This window comes from Malurus melanocephalus, unplaced genomic scaffold, assembly GCF_030028575.1.
Source record: "Malurus melanocephalus ecotype Western Australia unplaced genomic scaffold, MMel_1.1 scaffold_1008, whole genome shotgun sequence".
NCBI classification, from domain to species: domain Eukaryota; kingdom Metazoa; phylum Chordata; class Aves; order Passeriformes; family Maluridae; genus Malurus; species Malurus melanocephalus.
The window spans coordinates 9209-29361 of record NW_026624240.1 but is presented as its reverse complement, the minus strand read 5'-3'; the positions used below and the strand labels follow the sequence as shown (position 1 = coordinate 29361).

Genomic DNA, 20153 nt, shown 5'->3' with positions numbered 1-20153 from the left:
AAAAGCTGCATTTTAAAGTAAGACTATTACCCTTCAGCTTGTACCAGCTAATTGCACTGTCATACAGCTTCTAAGCTTCACTGAGGGAATTACTTGCCAGAACAGATTCCTGCTTTCTTACAGACCCATTTTCACCTCCTCTACTGTAATTTTCCTAAAAACTCTGTGCCCACACCTTTCCGAATTATTGCAGTCAACCTCTCTCTTGTTACAGCATCTTTCACAATGGCACAGCCTTCGGTGCTGATGGTCTCTGAACTCCCTCTGTACCTCCCCTGATTGGATTTGCAGTGCCAAGACCCACAGGCAGTGCAGTGCAATAGGAGTGGGGTCAGGCAGGAAGATARGTGTGCAGACCCAAAACCCACATGGGATGCATTTTGGGAGTTTTACTTTGGAACAGCTCTACTGGGATGCCACAATCCCACACCAACAGCACCACAGCTTCCAGTTTAGTTTCATCCAAAAGCAACTCAGCCTCCTTGATGCAAGCTCATTTCACAAGGCAAATCAAGTAGAAGCTGTGAGAACACTCAGTGGATTCATCTCCAAAGTGCCCTCCTTGTCCAAATGAAAACAATTAAACCACTAATGAGGATTGTTTCTGTTCCCCTAGTTCTCTCTGCTATGCATTCTGGCTCTGAGGAAAACCTCCACAGGCCTCTCTCAAATCCATTGACTCAAGTTCACTCTTTTGCATTACTTCTTTAATTCCCTGTGTAAGGACTTGGGTACTTTCATGTGTGACCTTGCTTGGCCACGTTGTTTCAAGACTGCCTTTCACTCAATTTTGACACTTTCAGGAGATACTTTCTCAGAACACTTTCTTTTATAAAATTATAAAAAGGAAATGCCAAAGCTTCTCACTCTCCATTAGCAGGAGAGATTAGCTTTTCCCATTCTTCTGTGTGAAATCAAGGCTAGAAAATTGTTTGTACAAAATTACTAGAAAAACCAGAGCACAGCAGTTAAAATGACTTAAAAATCAGAGTATTTTTAGTCAAAGAGATTGACTTTACATTTAGAGGATATGTCAATTTAACATGATGCTGTAGGTAAAAAGAAGTCTGCCATAAAGCACCAAGTATTTGTGTCATCCAACAGGGTAACAGATTGTCTCCCTGAGGCCTAAGTGATGAGCCAGACCACAGCACTGCTTAAGAAGGAGTAGTAACTGAGTACCACTATCTGAGTAAGTACAAATGGGTTTTTTTCACAATGAGGATAAATTTCTAGATGTATCAAGCATCTAGAGAGACGCTAAAAAACTGGTTTCTTTTCCTGTTCCTTCTATGCRTTACAGAAAATCAGTGAAGCCCACTCTGTGCCACATCAAAGCAAAAAGTCCAGCTCCTATGAGTGACTGTCCATGTTCCTGATACTGAACAACTGACAAACGTCATCTCAGCCCCAGGGTGGTCAGGGAGCAAATTCTCGTAGGAGCCACTTCCAAACATAATGTGAACAAGAAAGTGGTTTGGATTAGTCAGCATGSATTTACAAAGGGGAAAAATGTCTGACTGACCTGACAGTTTTCTTTGAGAAGATGACTTGGTAGCTGMGATGACACCAGGTCCTACAACATTCTCATACACAAGGGGATGAAGCAGAGGCCAAACAAGACTGGGGGTAAACTGCAAGCCTGGATGAAAGGCAAGGTTCCCAGGGCTGGGATTAGAAGTGCACGGTTCAGTTGCAATTCAGGTGTTTGCACTGCAGCCCAGGGCTACAGACTTGACCGGTACTGTTTAACTTCTCCATTTATGACCCRGACAACAGGACCCAGCTCACTCTCAGCAAATGTGCTGATGGAACAAAAATTCCACAAGGGCAAGTGCAAAGTTCTGTATCTGGGGAGGAATAAACCCATGCACCAGTAAAGGCTGGGGACAGCTAGACAGAAAACAACTCTGCAGAAAACACTGGTGCTGCTGTACATGAACCAACCACGGTTCCTCACAACAACAAAAAAAAAGCATCCTGGATTAGGAAAAAGCATCAGTAGCAACATGAGGAAAGTGATCCTTCTCTTCCACTCTAACTCTGGGCTCCCGAAATCATGAGTGATACAGATGTACTGATGTGACTGSCAGCAAAGGGCCATAGAGATAATAAAGTGATTGGGAAGAAGCTGAGAAAGCTGGGATTGTTAAACCTGGAAAAGAGAATGATCGGGAGGATCTTATTGGTGTGTWTAAATACCTGAAGGGTTAAAATGCTGAAGGCAGACTCTCCCTAGCAGTACTCAGGGATGAGACAACAGCCAGTGGGCACAAATTAAAATACAGGATATTCAGCTTAAAAACAGGAGATGGAGTTATTTTTCTGTGAGGAGGATGAACAGTGAAAAATTGTCAATAGAGGTTAAATAAYCATCCTCAGAACCATTCCAAACCCAACTGAACATGTCACTGACCACTCCAACTGGTCTTGCTCTTAGCAGATGAATTTTGTCCAGAAGTCTCCTCTAACCTCAAGTATTCTGTGATTCTCTGGGTGCCCTAAAACAACCTCAATAAGTCCTGTTGTACTTGTCCCGTTCTTCTTGCTTGCTGTCTTTGGGTCTCTGTCTTGTAGCAGATTCCTCCTCTAAAGACACATTTATCAAGCTGGTCATGTAGGCTTTTTTTTTTCCAAACTGAGGATCCCTTTCTGTGACCAGTTATTGATATAGCTTAAGTTTTACCAGTTTGAACAGAAAGGCASAGGTTGCATAAATCAGCATTGCACCTTCTTCAGGTTCAGTAATGTGCATCTTGAGCATCACCTATTTTAATTGCTACACCTTTTCCTRAGTCCTATACTAAAACTCAATGCATAGGTGTACACCAGGTATTTCTTCACACTTTTAAAAGCTACTTCATTTTCCCTTATTGCTACTGTGTATTATAAGGAATAGAACAATACAGCTTCAGTAAATCTCGTACATGGCCAGCACTACACAGACCCAAGTGCTAGCCAGTTCCAACTAATGACAATCAGGTAACATGAAACTGAAAAACATGCGAAAACCAACTTGTTCAACTGTCCCAACATAAAAATGCTACYGGACACTTCAAACACACATTGGTTTCCTGGTTTATTTTTCTTTTGCCCTCATAAGAAACCTCATAAAGTATTCACACCCCACTGCCTAGGAACCTGTGGTATCCCATMACTACATAAATAACATCAGAGATGAGAAAGTCATTAAATATCATGACTGATAATCTGTTTATTCAGAGAGATATCTTGGATTGTTGATATTTTCATACATTTCCTTCATTTTAACTTATATGATAATAACTTACTCAAGCAAATCTGGACGGTTACCCATATGTTGCTCTGTATCTCTTCCACGCTTCTTTAAAGCCACTGTCCTTCTACTTTCAATAAGACTAATTACTCTTCTCTTTTACATAAAAAATATCCCATGTGTGAAAAATTTTGGCTGGAATGTCACTTAAAGGATGCTGATCCTCTAAAGGTTTCTAAAAGCTTCTCCTAGGTGTCTATATAATTAATCCAAATGGGGGAAAGAATGGTAGTGAAGTTTCACTTACAATTGAGATTTTTGGCAGCATCATTTTTTGTTTGATTTCAGTATTGTATTTATACAGGTAACWTGATTTTGGAGGTATAATATAGCTGCATACCCTAACACAGCATTTCCCATCAATGTGCTCTTCTACCACTTCAGCCTGATAATTTTCCCATATCCACTGGCTTTCCCTGATTTCCCAGAGCCTACATTTATCTGCCCTATCTTRTTAGTACAGACATACCCACGCAGCATCACAGCTCAGATTATTGCTTTACGTTATTTTCCAATCACGAAGGTGGAAATAATCAACCATCATGAGCAAATTTCAGAAACTGCAGAACTTAATTCGATGCTCATGGGAAGAGAGATAAAAAACTGGTATCAGTAGATACGTTAGAGAACCACTTAAACTTTAACTAAATTGACTGGCTGTTTTGTGACTTGTCATCAGAAGAAAATCCATTATTTTTGWATTACAGCTATTTTAAATGTACTTCAAAGACATTACTTTTGAAGAGTCAATAAGAAACACTTTCTCTACTGYAAAATAGCACAGTAAAACAAAATATGAGGCCACCACCTTCTGTTTCACCACCCACCTTGCAGCTTGGGAACAAGTCCCTTCAGAAGCAGTTACACAGTCAGTTATTAACAGAGAACAGCATCTATGAAGGATTTCATAATCTCTGGCCATTAGTTTTACTTCTTATTTACAGCTCAGTGCTTAATTCAACATTATTTCCCCATTCCTTTCTCAGAGCTACATTTCATTATCAATGGCTCATACACATACTTAAACAAACCTGCAAAATGCTTTTAACTCTGGGGAACTAAAAAGCCCCAGAAAGCTTGACCATTAAATTACTCAATTACCTTTAGTCATTACTAAGAATGACAACTTCAGCTGCCATTACCGTTGTTGTACATGTTTTTACATGTTTGTAAAATTGTACAGTTGTAATGTTTTTAAAAGCAGCTTTTGGAAAGACTGTTGCCTACCAGCAAAATGTAAGCCCTGATTATCTCACCTGGAAGCCTCCAAAGTAGCAATTACAATTTCCAAAAGCACAATGCTGATGTCTACATGAACGTAAACGTGATTTTTCAGGATGTTTTGTGCAGGACTATGCAGCACACAACGTACCTTGTTATAATGTCTAAAAGCACCAGTGAAGGTTTAAAGAGTACAAAACTACTTCCCTGTGTGGGTATAGCAATGAAGAGAGCCCCWGACACACGTCCACTATTTTGCTCCTAACACAGATACAAAGGACCATGGAGCTTTCAGGAGATATTGCCTATAAAAATCTGCTAAACAGATCATCACTGTAGGTCCTGAGCAATAAATGAAATCGAAACAGACTGCACAGCTCTGCAATTCAGCCTAGCAAGGCTCATCAAAGAAATGATGAATCATTGCCTACTACCAGTGACAACCACACATCTGAAATGTGCTGATGACTTGAAATCTCTGGAGAAAGAAAGCTCTTTGACACTTGCAGCTTGTAGCTGCTTTAGCAAAGCCGATGGTGTAAGAYAGCTCCTGTGGATTGACTCAGCTGTGGGAACAAGAACTGCTGTAGATAACACACTGAAATTCTGACAGGTAACTGGTTACCACAGTATGACTGGACATACATTGCTCCCTAAGAAAAATAAGCTGCTTCTCTGAATATTCTTAAACAGTAGAATCAAAGAAACCAGAAGTGGGAAGCCAGTACTTGCAACAAAATAAAGTAATATTCCTGCGTGCAAAATTCAATGTCAGCCACAAATAAAGGCTATACTTTTCAAGCTACATTGTTTATTATTATTTATTTGTTATTTATTYATTACTGAAGTAAATCCAAAAGATGCAATGGAATTACARTTTCAAGGCAGGGGAAAAGTAATGATATTATTTAAGTCAGCCCTAAGGTATCTGAAAGTCTGCTATGGGTCACTGTCTTTTCCAAAACTGCAAACTGCTGCAAGCAAATGAGTTCCGGATAGTCATCTTCGTCAACAGAAGTCCATTACCTACTTCCTAGGAATTTTTTACAAGTGACCAGATGGCAAATATGAAAGTATAGCCATGGGTGGATAACACAACCATCCCAACCCTGCAAAATCTGACTGCCTGCTACACTCCAGTTCATGCCTCTCTGTAAAATAAAACAAACTACAGGAGAAAGGTGGCCTAGAACTACACCACTATTTCAATATTCTCAACACTTGCATTAAACTTGTTTTTTGTGGGGCTGCCCTAAAATTCTTTTGACCTTTAAAAAAAAAATAAAGCAGATGCCAGACATCTTAATTCTTTCAACTAAAGTAATAAGTAAAATTCTTAAACTTAAATTCTTAAAGTTTCAGTCTTTCCATCCTAGATTTTCTGTGTGAAAAATGGATGGTTTCATATTCAGAAAAAACCAAAACAAACCAACAACAACAAAAACCCATGATCATCTGCCAAAACATTAATTGCATCCCTGCATTTTAAGGGACTCGCCTTTCAGCTGGGATACAACTGGAAGCCTGCAGGCCTKTGAAGCAGCTTAGGACTGGCTCCTAAAGCAAAACCAGCAAGTGAAACAGAGGTAACTGCACCACACATGTCAGCAGGGCAGCTGCTGCAGYTATCAGGCAGTGTAGATGGGGAGTTCTCCTCCTGCAGCTGGACCCTGCACAAAGAGGGGACCCYCTCCTCCTTAACACTCCTGTCTCACACACCTTCCTATCTTTGTGTCAATTCTAGTCATAAACTGGCATTCACTGACCTGTTTAAATCCAGGAAATCTTCAGGAAAAAAAGTCTAGGGCCCCTGATAACTGTGGAACAGTATATGTTTTAAAAMCAAAATAGGCACACTTTACATGCCCTGGCAAAACATTCTATGCAGGGCGACTAATTCATTGTGAACACACTACACCATATATCTACCCCTTCCTGGCTTCCCTGGCCATGCATCATGTGGCAAATCAAAAAGGGAACCCACACACTGGAGCTCATACTGTACAGGTCCATAGGGTTATAACACTGTGCAATTACCACCTTAATCAGCAAAACATCCTTTCAGATCTAAACCCTGAATCTGAACCACATGAGGAGTTCTGACAGTTTTCTTCCAAATTCTGTTCAGATACTTGTCTAGTTTGCAACATGTTAGGACATTCCTGTGTTTGATTAGAAGTCATGAAGGCAGAAATACAAAATACGAAGTATAGAGTTTACTATTTTTAAAACAGGAAGTTAAAGTCCATAAAGCAAAGAAATCCCAGCTGTGACACAGGCTCTCTCAAAATAGGTCTCATCCCTATTATTACTGYCTGTAAGTCCCCTCCTCTCTCACCTCCCACATCAGCCACCCTTAACTGTGAATTTCGTTTTGTTGTCTTCTCCACTCAAACAYAGAGTTCATTGGGCAACTCCTGGCCTCGAAATGAACAGGCTTAGTCTGAAAATATTTTCACCTCTAATATCCCACTCAGGACAGTATCATTTTGTTCACATMCCAGATGTGAAAGCAAGAGTTTGCTCAAATGTTATTTTTTACTTTAATAACTCAAACTCTCACTTAGTGCCTTAAGTCTTGTAGTTCTGAGAGCTTGATGATGAGTGGGAAAGAAGGGAAAGGAGAAAACCATCATGATATGCCATGCCACACCTCACAGGGCTATGTTTAAAACCTTTAAACCATGAAGAATATCAAATAAACCACTAGTAATGTCAACAGGTCTCCACAGAGAGCAAATCCACCTGCCCAAACCAGATTTCAGAACAGGAGTTAAATATCCTGATTCAATGGGTGAGCAAAAAACAGTGAGAACACTGCTGTCTCACGATATCTTATTCATTGACCTGAACTAGATTTGTTTCAGGCAAATATTTAATAAATGCAGCATTGCTCTGGAAACTGGTATTTTTAATATTCACCAAAGCCTTGTTTCTATAAGGCAAAAAACCCAATATTCTCAAGTCTGACTGGTAAACTCAATTTAACATGCAGGAAGTAGAACATGTTGATTACCTGTAAAATTTCTGCCCCTGGATATTAAGTTTTCCTCAGAATGGAATTAGAAATGCTACACATGTTGAGTGTCCACCTGAAAACACAGGTGATGCTGTTTAAATTGGGTAGCTATGGAAACTTCTTTCATGTAGAGTGAGGTGATCAAACTGTCTCCTTTCAGTATTTCCCTCCTCTTTCCTGTTACCATTATACACATTATCTCCCTTCAAACAGCTGGAAYAAGAAACTGCTCTCAAGACTTCATCATTCAAGACAACACATGCACTGGAAATCACAGACATTTAAGAAGCAAAGCAGCTTTGTGATCTTTGAACTGGTGTCTTTAATTTTCCTYCCAACCCAAACCATGCTATGATCCTGACACAAAAAAGCAAGTCAGTGTCACAGTCTCACTTTCTATCTGCTAAACTCACAAATTTTCTTTTCTCTCATTTCCTTTATAAAGGGCTCTTCACATGCAGGATTGCTCCAGAAGTCTTAACTTGGATAGGAAAGGGTGTTGAGGTAAAATCTGGTGAAAATATGCAGCTCACCACTTTCGCAGAAGTTAGCAATCCTGGTTAAAGATTAGGCCAAACACATTACCACTTCGTGAACATTTTTATATATTGGTCACAACAYTTCTTATCTAGTCTCTGAAATTATATACTTACAGCAGTAGGAAATACACACTTGCAGAGACAAGTCCTATTAAGAGAAATTAATCAGTGATCCACTGATCAGTTAATACAGGCTCTGACAAGCAAAAGTAAAAAAAAAACAAACAATAAAGAAGAGGAATCCTTACATAGAACAAACTTGCTCCATCTAGTTGCTCTGAAAATGGATGAAAAGAGAAGCACTGAGAGAGCAAAAACCTCAGAGCMTGAGAAAAGTAAAAAATAGAGTATTCAGAGCAACAAGTCTTAAGACATTTGAGTGTTTATGAAACCAGCAGTGAATAGAATAAAAATCTGGATTATCTGAGCACTCTGCTAAGCAAGAGTAGTGATTATTAATACATAATTAAAAGTCAGMTAGCACTGGGGAGGCACTAAGGATGGATACGGACCAAAAGCATGTTAAAAATTAACACAACTCACTCTTTCATGTCTCAGTCTATCTCTTCAGCTTGTTCAGCACCGAGCTTTCCTTCATTTTTTCCACTGAATGAGGCAAAGCTAAAAWGGGTACTAAGTTATGAATGACTTCCCCAGGCAAAAGTTCCACCCTGATCACATGRAACTGAAGGGATCAAAGAGCCTATTTCATTTTTCAGTAAATGAACATGMTTCCAGTCACAAATTTTATATTCCTGATGGATATTTCACTGCAAATGCCTATTCATTGGATGAATTGATTAATAAATCAGAAACAGATTACAGACCTGTTTTACCGTGTCTTTTTCTATTTCAAGATCACCTTAATCTTTCACCTGATCTTTCTTTTCCTTAGTAAAAAACATCAAAAAGATAACTAGGTACCCAGCTAATACTTAAAAAGAAAAAATATGTGTAAAGGCTACCCCTGAAACAAAAATAGACCTATAAAGAATAGAAAACTGAGAGCACGAAGATTTTATAGAGGCTGATAGTAACACACTCCTCTTGGAAGCCCCAGATTCTGTATCATGGGCTAACAAATTCAGAACCTAAATCTACACATTTCAGATAAARGTAAGTCACCTAACTTTCACTTCTTCATTAGCAACAAGGTTCCACACAATCAAACTTGAACAATCCCCCTGAGGAGAAYAGGCCTTTTCTTGCTGAGCAACAACACCATTTGAGTCTGAGCYCCAGCTTCAGAATCAATGATGTAAATGCAAACATGACAGGAGTTCTGTGCCTGACTGAAACAATAGGCCTCTCCCAGCAGCAGAGTTGAGAATAGCTCAGGCAGGTGGGTGGAAGGCAGGAATTATCAGTTCCTAAATGGGAGGACTGTAATAAAACTTTTAAAAAAAAGAACAGCAACATGCTGCCAAGWTTGAAAAATTATTTGAATAACCAGAGCAACAAGATCTGGTATCATGTTTCCTCAGAGGGGAGAAAAAAACCTGCTGTGCTTTGGTATAGTAAAAGTAGAAATTCCAGGCATAACTTGAGAGCTGGTCATATGAAACAGGGCCTTGGCTTCTTCAAAAAGCTCCTTCCCAGTTTGTTGTAATACTTTCATTTCTATTAAGTGTAATTTGCAATTCTTATGAAGAGAAACATCAATCCTTCAGCTCCACCAACTCTGCACTACAGTAAATCCTGAAGTCAGTCACACAAAGTGACCAATTCTCTATTGCTTTATTTTCATAGGAGGAGGATGGAGAACTACCTTTCTGTCACCAAAATGTGCACACAGAATTAGCTCAGCTAACTGTCCAACCAAGCCCAAGAAGAACTGCCGAAAGTCTTTAAAAATGCTCAAGTTATGAGACAGTAAAAGCAAATATCTAGAATACTCCCAAGATAGAGSATAATCATGGCTTGTCTACTTCCTCTTCTGAGGCAAGCACTCACTTCAAAATGCTTCTGCAGCTGGGCAAAGTACAGTTACAATAAAGAACTGTGGCAAGCACTCCTCCGGGTAATGCACACACCTTCACTTTGCTCAGCTGTGAGGGCACAAAGAAGTTCCTGCAATTACATGTAAGTACAGCAGAATTACAAACACTASAACATTACGTGAACATAACTGGACACCCAAAAAGAAAAGCTTAAAAATAAACTCCCAGAAACACTCCCAGAAGCTTCCCCATTTCCATGAGCGAGCGGCTTTTCTTCTGCTCTCACCCTACAGACTCTCTTCTTCACTTTTAAGAAGAAATTAAATTGGTTTTGCTGCATGAAAAGCACTTCACTATGGCTGAAACATTTACCACTTTGTTTAAGCAGCTTAAACTTGCAAAAGATGTTTATTCAGACGCTATGATTGACTGATAGTGATAATGCTGTTGAGAAGCATCTTACCTATTGCACATGTTGTAAAATAGAGAAAATTACTTCGTAAGTATCTCATGAAACATTTTTCAAGCCATCTATGACAAGCTCTTACAAAAAAATGATTAAATTAAACTCTACAAGAAAAACACAATGCTACTTTACTGCCTTTCTTCCTATTACCTTGTTTATTCTGTAGTTTTCCCTAAACCATTTTGAAATTTAGAAACAAAGAAATAACATAAGTCATGCTTCAGGTCTGTTTCATGACAGAAGAAACAAAAACTTAAAGAAGTGAGAAAAAACTGAGGGAAGAAAAAGAGGTGATGCTGCTTAACTAATAAATTAATATAAATAATCTTCTCTCAATCTCTCTTAAGCCCCAAAATAACTTTAATCTGTAAGAAGCTTTCAAAGTTAGCACTCAGAAGTCTCAGTTATTTTCCACTCCAACATTATCTTTCACATCTACTGTACAAGTTCTTGTTTTAAAGACAAGAAAACTCACTTTGGGTCTGAGTGYTACACATTATTCCGAAGATCACTTGGAGGTGAATGCATTCAGTGCAGTGATGAAATGTCAGCTAAATTACAACTAAGAATGCACACTAGACATAGTTCAGATTTAAAAATCTGTGAACAGCAATGTAACTGTAATTAAATTGGAACTACTTTGGACTTTCACTTCAAGAAAACAGAAAACAATTTACTGTTTTTTTCAAACAATATGTTTTTAAGCACTGAAACTCTCAGAACCAAAGACAGCCTGTGATTCATTCTTAAACGCCTGTGCCGTTTCTCAGGTAAATACAAGCAATTTACTGGTTTCACTGTCACTCTTTCAGCATAAAATATCTTCTTTCAAATACCAGTCCGTATTTTTCTCCACTTCTTTGAAAAGGTTGACTAGCATGGTACCACAAACCAAGCAAAACAATGAGAAACTCACAAAATTAAGCAGCAATATATAAGGAAACTATAGTCCAAAATACCCTGGTTTCTGACTTCTTCAATTCTACCTAAGCTATACGGTAAGTTTTACTGGRGATATCTCCTGAAGCGTCAAGGATGCCACAAAACAGATACCCCAAACACTACACCTGCCTCTCTCTCCACATCATACACAGCCCAGAAGGTCTTTTGACAATTTCACATGGCAAATTACAGCTATTGAAAGCAGCTGAATTCTTGGACATCAGAGCAAATTAGAGAAACGCATCCTCGAGCACCTTGTCTGCTTTTTTCTCGATAGTACCGGCACACAAGGTCAAAGACAACCTGCGTGGGAGCGGGAGAGTTAACAGCCAGAACTTCYCCGTGTTTGCAAAATAGAGCGGTGGCACCAGCGTTGCCATTCTGCCGTGTTTACAAGAGGGAACACAGTTCGGGATGTAGCCTGGCTGTAGTCAGGCTTTATCGCCAGAAACATTCCCCAGGTCCGGCTATACCCGGCCGAGACAAAGGCACCGAACCCTCGTACACCTGGAAGGAACCCCGGGACAGGGGGGACACACGGGGGACACACGGGGGAAGGAGGCTGTGCTGGAAGCGCTGCGGAAAGCACAGCCCTGACGGGAGCGAGAGCCCGGGAGGGAGAAGGTCTAGGGGCAGATCCTGGCGAGCAGAGCCAGCAGAGGCTGGCGAGGTCCGGCCGGGAAGGGGCGCGACACACCCGAGGACGGCAGGTGAAGGGACTCGGAGCTGGAGGCACCGGGGGACGGGCARGTGCCCCCGGCAGCCGCGGAGGGGCGGAGGGGCCGGGCAGCGCGGGGGTCCCGGGACCGCCGCCCGCGCCCCGGGGAGGGAGCGATGCTGCCCCGCTGCCGGAGCTGCCCCGCGGGGCCCGGGGGACCAGAGCGGCGGGTCCGCCCTCAGCGAGCCCCTCCCGTGGCGAGCGGCCCCTCCGGATCCGGGCCCGACCGCGGGCTTCCCGCGCTCCCCGTGTCTCCCCGCCGCTCGCAGGGTCCCGTCCCCAGCGCTAYCCCCGTGCCCCCTCTCCGTGCCCGGGCCCCGCTCCGCTCACCGGCCGCGGCTCCCCTGTCCCTCAGGTCCAAGATGGCAGCGCGGCCCGCCCGGCCTCCGGCAGCGACTTGGCAAAGTCGGGCGCGATGTGCGCAGGCGCCGAGTCCCTCCGGCCGTCGGGCAAAGACTACAGCTCCCGGCGTGCCCCGCGCCAGGCACCGCGCATGCTCAGTGCGGGTCACGGGCCGCCCAGCCGGGAGGGAGCTGTGGGAGCTGCGATAAATCACACGGGTCTGTAATCTGTGGGGCCAGGGTGGGCCCTCTGCGGGTGTGCACCTGCGAAAAGGCTCCAGGGACACCTCAGAGCGCCTTCCAGTGCCCAGAGGGGCTCCGAGGGACCTGCAGAGGAACTCTGAACAAGCCCCTGGAGTAACAGACCAGGGGGCAATGGTTTCCCACTGCCAGAAGGCAGGATTCGATGGGATAGTGGAAGAAATTCTTCCCTTTGAGGGTGGTGAGGCCCTGGCTCAGGCTGTCCAGAGAAGCTGTGGCTGCCCCTGGATCCCTGGCAGTGCCCAAGGCCAGGCTGGACGGGGCTTAGAGCACCTAGGATAGTGGAAGGTGTCCTTGCCATGGCAGGAGGTTGAATAAGATCTTTAAGGTCCATTCCAATCCRTATGATTCTATGATTCTGTAAACAGAGAGTATATATGTGTGTGTGTATTTGTATATATGTATATATTTGTCTGTGTATGTATGTATGCGCACAGTATAGTAAAAATCTTCAATCATCAAAGCACCCCTGAGGGCTCGGCTGGTGCAAGAACACCTTGAGGAGCCCAAGGCTGTCCCTGGCCCCACATTACTGCAGTGACACCRAAAATGGGAAATCTCAGAGCACAACGGGATGTCCTGGGTAACACGAGTCTGTAACAGTCAATCAGCTGGGACATGAGTGGTGTCACTGTGGGCTTTGGGATGCACGGTAAAGGTTTTGTGATTTAAAAGAGTCTGCTGCTGGTATTTAACCCATTGATATTATTTAACCTTTACATAAAACCTTTCTTGTTTCAAGTGTAATTTTTCTTAAGCTGAATGCTCTATGGAAATTCTATACGTGAATGCATGGAAATTACAATACACTTCCTCTTTTAACAGAGAGAAACAAGRAAGTCCATGCTCTGAAATCAGAGGAAAGGCTCCCCAGTTTTCAGAGAGTAGGAGAACATCCTCAATAATTCTTCAGAAGAATKACATATGTTGCAAGTGCAAAGTTTAGCATTTTCTTACAACTGGTAGGGACGTGCAAATCCATCTTGTCTTTCACACATAAACTCCAATGACTTCTTACAGCCACGATTGAGTGTTTCTGTTGATAAGGCCTAAGCAAGAAAACAGYTCCAACTGTTTCCCCAACAGACCAAGATGCTGTTTAGATGCCTATCARCCATCTGTGGTTCTGAGTGACCAARGTACATGTGCACATCACTTCAGGCACAGAAATCACTTTAATTCCAGCATGGAACAGYGTGTGCTGCTCAGCCAGAGGCTGCRTATGGAAAARTCAGGAGTGTCCAGCTTTGYTGGAGAGGTGGGAATCCCTGGGAAACAAGTTTGGAGCCAAGGTTACAGCTCAGTGTAAGGACAAACAAACTGATCAGCTGAAATAAGGTCTGGAGAGCTTTTTATTTTCTCTAAAGTTTTTCTATGCAGTCTTTATGTTCCTTTAGAGATTTCTGACCACATACACGTACATTTACAGTTCCATAGTTAATGGTCTATTCAAATTAATAATGATAAAAATGAGTTCTGCAAGCCTTGCTTAGCAGAGATTTCTCTCTCATGATCACCTATATAAACAGTTTTCTCTTGTCCAGTGCTGTGATACCAGTTCCTGTCCTGGATTTCCACATCTGCACAGCTGGGCATCCTTTGCAGTGGGTTTGTTGTCTCCCAGCTGGCACATAACACTGGGCCTGGTTTTGCAGATTGCTGATRGTTTGATTCCCAACAGTAGGAACATTGCAGTGCACCCTTCTCCCCAGCTGCCTGGRTTAATTTGACCTTCAGCAGAGTTGAGTGTTTGCAGGAAGAAGCTGGATGCTGCCCCAAGGACACATCCCTGTAGCTCCTGTGGAATCCAGCAGATGTGCATAATACCCAGCCCTAGGGCAGTGTGGCCATTTGCAGTYTCTTTTTGTGTTACTGGTTTTTGGTAGGTAAAAGTTGCTAAAATATGTAKGAATAACCCTCAGAGTCTCTTTTCAAGAACATCACATCAGTTGTCCTCTCCGTTATTGTTTTTTTCCTCCTTTTTCCAACTGCCATTTCAGTCAGTGTGCTTGTTTTTCAGCCCCCACAGCCCTAATCTCTTTGTTTTCCAGCTTCTTGCCTCCAGTCAAGTTCCACTGGTTCCATCTGCTCTGTAAAATTCATGAGAAAAAGAATGTATTCCAGGTGCACAGACTASTGATCAGTTTGTGCTTGCCAGGACAAGAGGAACGCAGAGCAATCCTCACATTCGCCCTCTTTCAGAGTTCATTTTCCCTGGTAAAAATTATGGCCTGTCAGTGAACTGGAAAAACAAATAAATAATTAACACAGAATACGTGGCAGGCAAAGATGAATATAATTGAGTGGCAGAAGAACTATGTGTCCAAGATTTTACCTTTGGGGAAACAAGGAGAATGCTTGGTTATTTTCTTTTTTCCCTTTACTTTTTATGATTACAAGATGCAGGATGGAGTTTTACTGCTATTCCCTGTCATAACTTTCTTTTGATGAATACAAACCCCAAAGGGTAGGAAAGTTTCCCACAATGGTGCATRATGATCTTGTGCAAAGGCTTTTCAGGAAAACTGAATGCTGTGTAGCTCTCSAGATTTGCTGGGTTTGTTATGGTGAAAATGCTCTTCTGGAGATAATTTCTGAGAGATAATATTTAGTAATTTTCATAATATTTTTCTTTTCTTTCTCAGTCCAATCCAGACTGGTTACTGGGACAGACATTGTTTCTTGTGGCAAAATRTGTGTAGCATTTATTCTTGATTGGGCTGTGGTAAGTAATAATATCCAAATCCCTAATGAAATCTTATCCAGTTGTAAACCACAACTGTGGCACTCAGTGAGTGCTGTTGGTGCTGGGAGCTGTCTGSGAAGCCACTGAGGATAAGTGTCTGTGTGGCAGAGTGGTGTAAAGAATTTCCACATTTGAACCTTTCATGTGGTAATAAAAAAATCCTAGAGATCATTAAAATGTTGGGATTCTATTTGTTTTTTGAGCAGAAGTCTGCAAATGGAGATTGCTGTCTGATACCTGGAGGCCCTGGGCTCCCTTGGCTAAAGGGCTGGGACAAGAATGCATAACAGAAGCACTGAACACCCTTAYTATTCTGCTATCCCAAGAGCATGGGACTCCCTCTTCTGAAATAGATCTCACTTCATTCCCTTCATTTCTCTACTCTCAACCAATTCCATTGACCTTACACATGACAAACTTCTTTCCAGCATTACATAATTTGCTAAAGGTTGCACAGCAAATCTCTTGTCAGACTTGGAACCCAGGGCTGGATTTCTTAGGTCTTTGACAAGTGTTTAATGATTTATTAGCTGGTTTGTTGTTTTTTTGTTTTTTTGTTTTTTTGTTTTTTTTTTTTAGCAAAGCACACAAAAATTCTGACAGAAACACTTAAATACAAAATAATACAGATAGGAAGGAACCAGTGGAGGCCTCTCGGTCCACCCCAAGCTTGAACCAAAACCAACTTAGATAATGTTGAATAGGTGAGAGATAAATACCTTCAAGGTTGGAGATGCCACAGCCCTTTTGTGCCCTGGTCAAGTGTTTGATGACCCACATAGTCCATTTGATTTCCTTATATATATTTGGAATTTGCACAGCCTCAGGAAATTGTAGAAGCTTTTCCTTCTTACCCCTCATCCTGAGGCTGTGCATCTTGACAAAGAGTACAGCTCATCCCCTTCACACCTTCCCAGCAGGCAGTTACAGGCAGCAGTTAAGGTGCCCCTTCACCTTCTCTTCTCCAGGCTGAACAGATCCAGCTCTCTCTGCAGCTCCTCACATGTTCTATGCTCTGTCCCTGATAACTTGGTGGCCTCCTCTGGAGTCTGSTACTTCAATGCCTGTATGGGACAGGCACTGGGGAGCTCAGACTGGTGCCAGCACTCACAGGTGGGATTTTATCACTGCAGAGTAAAAGGTCAGGCTCCTCACCCCACTGGCTGCTCTCTTGGTGACACAGTCCTGAATGTTCTTTTTTGTCACAGGGCAHTCGGTTGGGGTCCTACTCAACTTATCAGGACCACAGTMCCTCTTCCTCTAAAGTGCTTTCAAGGCAGCACCCCGTGTCCTGCTGGATTTGGGTTACTCCCTCCCAAACCCAGACCTCTGACCACCTACATTTGTCTTTACTGATTTTCCCAAGGGTTTTTTCCACCTTCCTATAGGACCTCAATCCCTATTGCTATGTAACTCGACAACATAAGGCTGGTCCTGGTTCTGGGGAGACCRCAGTGAACATCTCTCCATGGAGGCAGTTTTGGTTGTGTGGATGTTTACCTGTTGTGGGACAGACACAGCCCTGAGCAAGTATCACACAATGACTGTGGAACAGTCATCAGRTGTCATCAGCACCTATTAGCTCCTAAACAATTGTCAGCCCTTAACTATGGCCTAATGCTGCTGTCTGACTTAAGGCTGTGTAAAGTTGGGATTTATAAATGCAGGAGTATTTTGTTTGTGCATCATTTTTTTTACTGGTGTTAAAGCACTTCATAAATACTATAAAGTCAATCTTCCTATTCTTCTGGAGCATTTTGTTAGTTGGGTAATTTTTMCAGGAAGTGCTTTATATTGTAAAATCTGACTTCTTCTCTTGAAATTGTCATCCCTAGAAGGAGAAATTTTGTTGAGCTGCCTTGTAAGGAAAGTCTGAATTAATTTCACTCATGAAGATAATGGTGTAGTGTCAGAGTATATCTGTTTCTAATTGACTTTAAAATCAGAATTGATTCATTTGMCTTAGGATTTAGAAAAATACCAGTAAGAAAAGAAGGATTACTTCCTGTTATCCACAGAGGKAATTAATGAACCCTTCAGGTTGGCAAGAAACTGTTATTATCTCCAAGTAATCTAATTAAAGGGTATAACAAAGACATGTGGCTATTTAATTAAGTGTTTTATTACTCAATTGCTGTACAATCCATAATCAGAGAAGTGGGAGGGAGTGATTAGGTGTCTTGAGAACGGAAATGACACAACCAAGATACGTAGATGTTTTAAAGGAATGAGAAGCTACTGGGAAAATTGTGCCTCTCTTCCCTATGCAAAAAACTGGAAGATTATTTTTCCCTGGGACTGAAGAACATGATGCTGTAAATATGCTGGGGGGATTTTCAGAGGCAAACATGAGATGTTGGTGCCAGGAAAGGTAAAACACACCAGCTAGTCCTTAACTGATGGCTCTGTCCAGCCCTTGTCTGCAAGGATCAGCTGGTCCCATGGGTAGCAGCACAGCAGATCTGTGCAGGGTGTGCACAGGCACCACGTGGATCCAGTTACATCCTGCCCTCGGGATGCTGCATTGAGGACTCAGGATGGGAGTAGATGCTCAATGTCAGCTGGATGCCTGCTTCTGCCAAGTGCTTTGAGTACAATTTTTGATGTGCAGATGTTTGTAGAGACGGAGCTTTTGTTTGGACCCAGGTCTATTCCCATCCCACCCTGATCCCCTCCCTCATTGATACAGTTGTGAATTATCTACCTCTGAAAGGCTGACTCATCCCCTGAGTGGTTTGCCTCCTTGCAAATCGTTCTGGTATAAACCAGCTTGTGTTTCAGAGCAGAACAGGTGCTGATAAAAAGCCATGTAACGTCAAAACTAATACAAAGGGAGAAGGTATGATTTAAATACCTGGAGCTTGATCCAAACCCCAATAAAATTAATGAACTATTAATTAGCTATTAACTAAGTTTCTATTAATAACTCTTTAGTAGTCTGTATCCGCTTCAGGGGTATGTACCTTCTTTACCTTCGGCAGCACTGCATAACAGGATACATCAATGACCTTCACTAAAAACCAAAACACCACCCCAGCTATCAATTCTGATGAGTGAGAAATGGAGTTGTGCATTTCACTAAGTCTCTCTGTTCCTTGGATCTGCAGCTTTACACTTGTGAACTCTGAACARAGCCTCTGGTCTTGGACTGACAGTCCAGGTTCAGAAGATCCCTGACTGAGCAGAAATCCTGCTCATTCACTCCATTTCTTTTCTCCAGCCTTTCTTATGCTCAGAGTGCAGTGAGCAACTGGGCACTGAATTGCATCCTGAAGGTGAGTAACAGCATGGGCAGGAAGGCTGCTGTACCAGTCCCATCACATGCCATTAACATACCAGGTGCAGTGCTCATGATTTCCCAAACTGGATTAAGGGAGAATTCACTTGGTTAAACTTGCTCTGCGAGGCCCAGGGTTTGGTCTTCAGTTGATATTCTGAGCACGCTTGTTACGTCTGGAGAGGGAGGAGAAGATGATGCACTTAACTTACCACCAACCCAGAGCCTGGGGCTCTCAGGGATTGAAACAGCCTCTTGTGTAACAGGCTGGCCCCAGGGTTCCCATAAGGAACAAAATGTTCTGGTTTTCCTCTTGTTGAGAGTGTAAGGAAAATAAGGGGCAAGAGGTAATAAAATTAGTGCAAACTTCCTTTCACACCAGTTCGTCATCTTCTGGGTCTTGCTTTAGTTTCTGCCAGCACTGGGTGTGCACACAGCATATTCATGAGTAAATAATTTCTAGTGTTCTTGAAACAAAAACACAGACACCTTTTAACTCTTGGACTAACTGTGCTCCTCTCAGARGACACCAGCTCGATCATACGCAACTCTTGAACGTTGCCCGTCCTCATTCCCAGGGAAGCCAAACAAAGACTCTCTCTGCCCTCTGTTGGGCAGTYCATGGTGGGAAGGGATGGTACCATCAACAGCAACAAGACCTGGCACAGCACAGAAGCCTTTACTGAGGACAKGGTGGGAGAAAGTCAGCTGCAGTAAAACTGGAATGTGTTAAAAWTAATATCACTGGAGCAAGTGGTATAATTATCATAATGCAAATACTTGCTACAGTAATATGAATATTGCTGTGGATGGAGACAGTATTAACTGAACTGGATCCTAGTCACTCTGTACTGCTGGCGGGAGCCCTCGCAAGTGTGAGGCTACAGAGMAAAGAACTTTGCTCAGAATCCATCACTGATGGCATCACCAGTGTCTTCATTAGGGATCGTGTGACATTCACCATGGTGTGATCCAACTGGATCATCACACACACCATCTGTCCCTCTGCACAGAAAGGCTGGAGCAGCAGTTCCACACCTCCTCTTTCATCTGCATCAGTCACTGTGGGGATCCTTCYTCACTCCTTGCCAAACCACTAAGCRGGGTAGAACARCAMTGGTTTCCTAACCAAGGTGTCCTGAAGGCCACCACCACAACATTGCAGTGCCTAGGAGGCAGAACTGAATTTGTGTTTGAAAATGTGCATCTGAGTTTGTAGAAGGGTGAAATCATTGCAGTTTGCATGCAGGGGCAACCTGAGGTACAGAATAGAACATTGTGTGATTTTTTTCTTTGTGGGTACCATTTTGAGACATGCAGTGAGTGCTTTGTCAGAGTATTTGGCATTGTGCTGCATTTACTGAGGTCAGTGATGTGCTCTGCACTTT

General features: G+C 42.4%; 1 protein-coding gene across 5 annotated transcripts in view; it reads right to left on the bottom strand.

Moving 5' to 3' along the window:
- Positions 1 to 12567, bottom strand: part of ITCH (itchy E3 ubiquitin protein ligase) — a 57202-nt gene extending 44635 nt beyond the window's left edge. For 3 of the 5 annotated variants that reach the window (XM_057386612.1, XM_057386616.1, XM_057386615.1), the window contains exon 1: positions 12471 to 12554. The gene's annotated coding sequence lies outside the window, so the exon portion shown is untranslated. Of the gene's footprint in view, positions 1 to 10027; positions 10145 to 12470 lie in introns of all 5 variants that reach the window. The other 2 variants (XM_057386613.1, XM_057386617.1) reach the window with 2 other exon arrangements.
- Positions 12568 to 20153: the final 7586 nt, after the last annotated feature.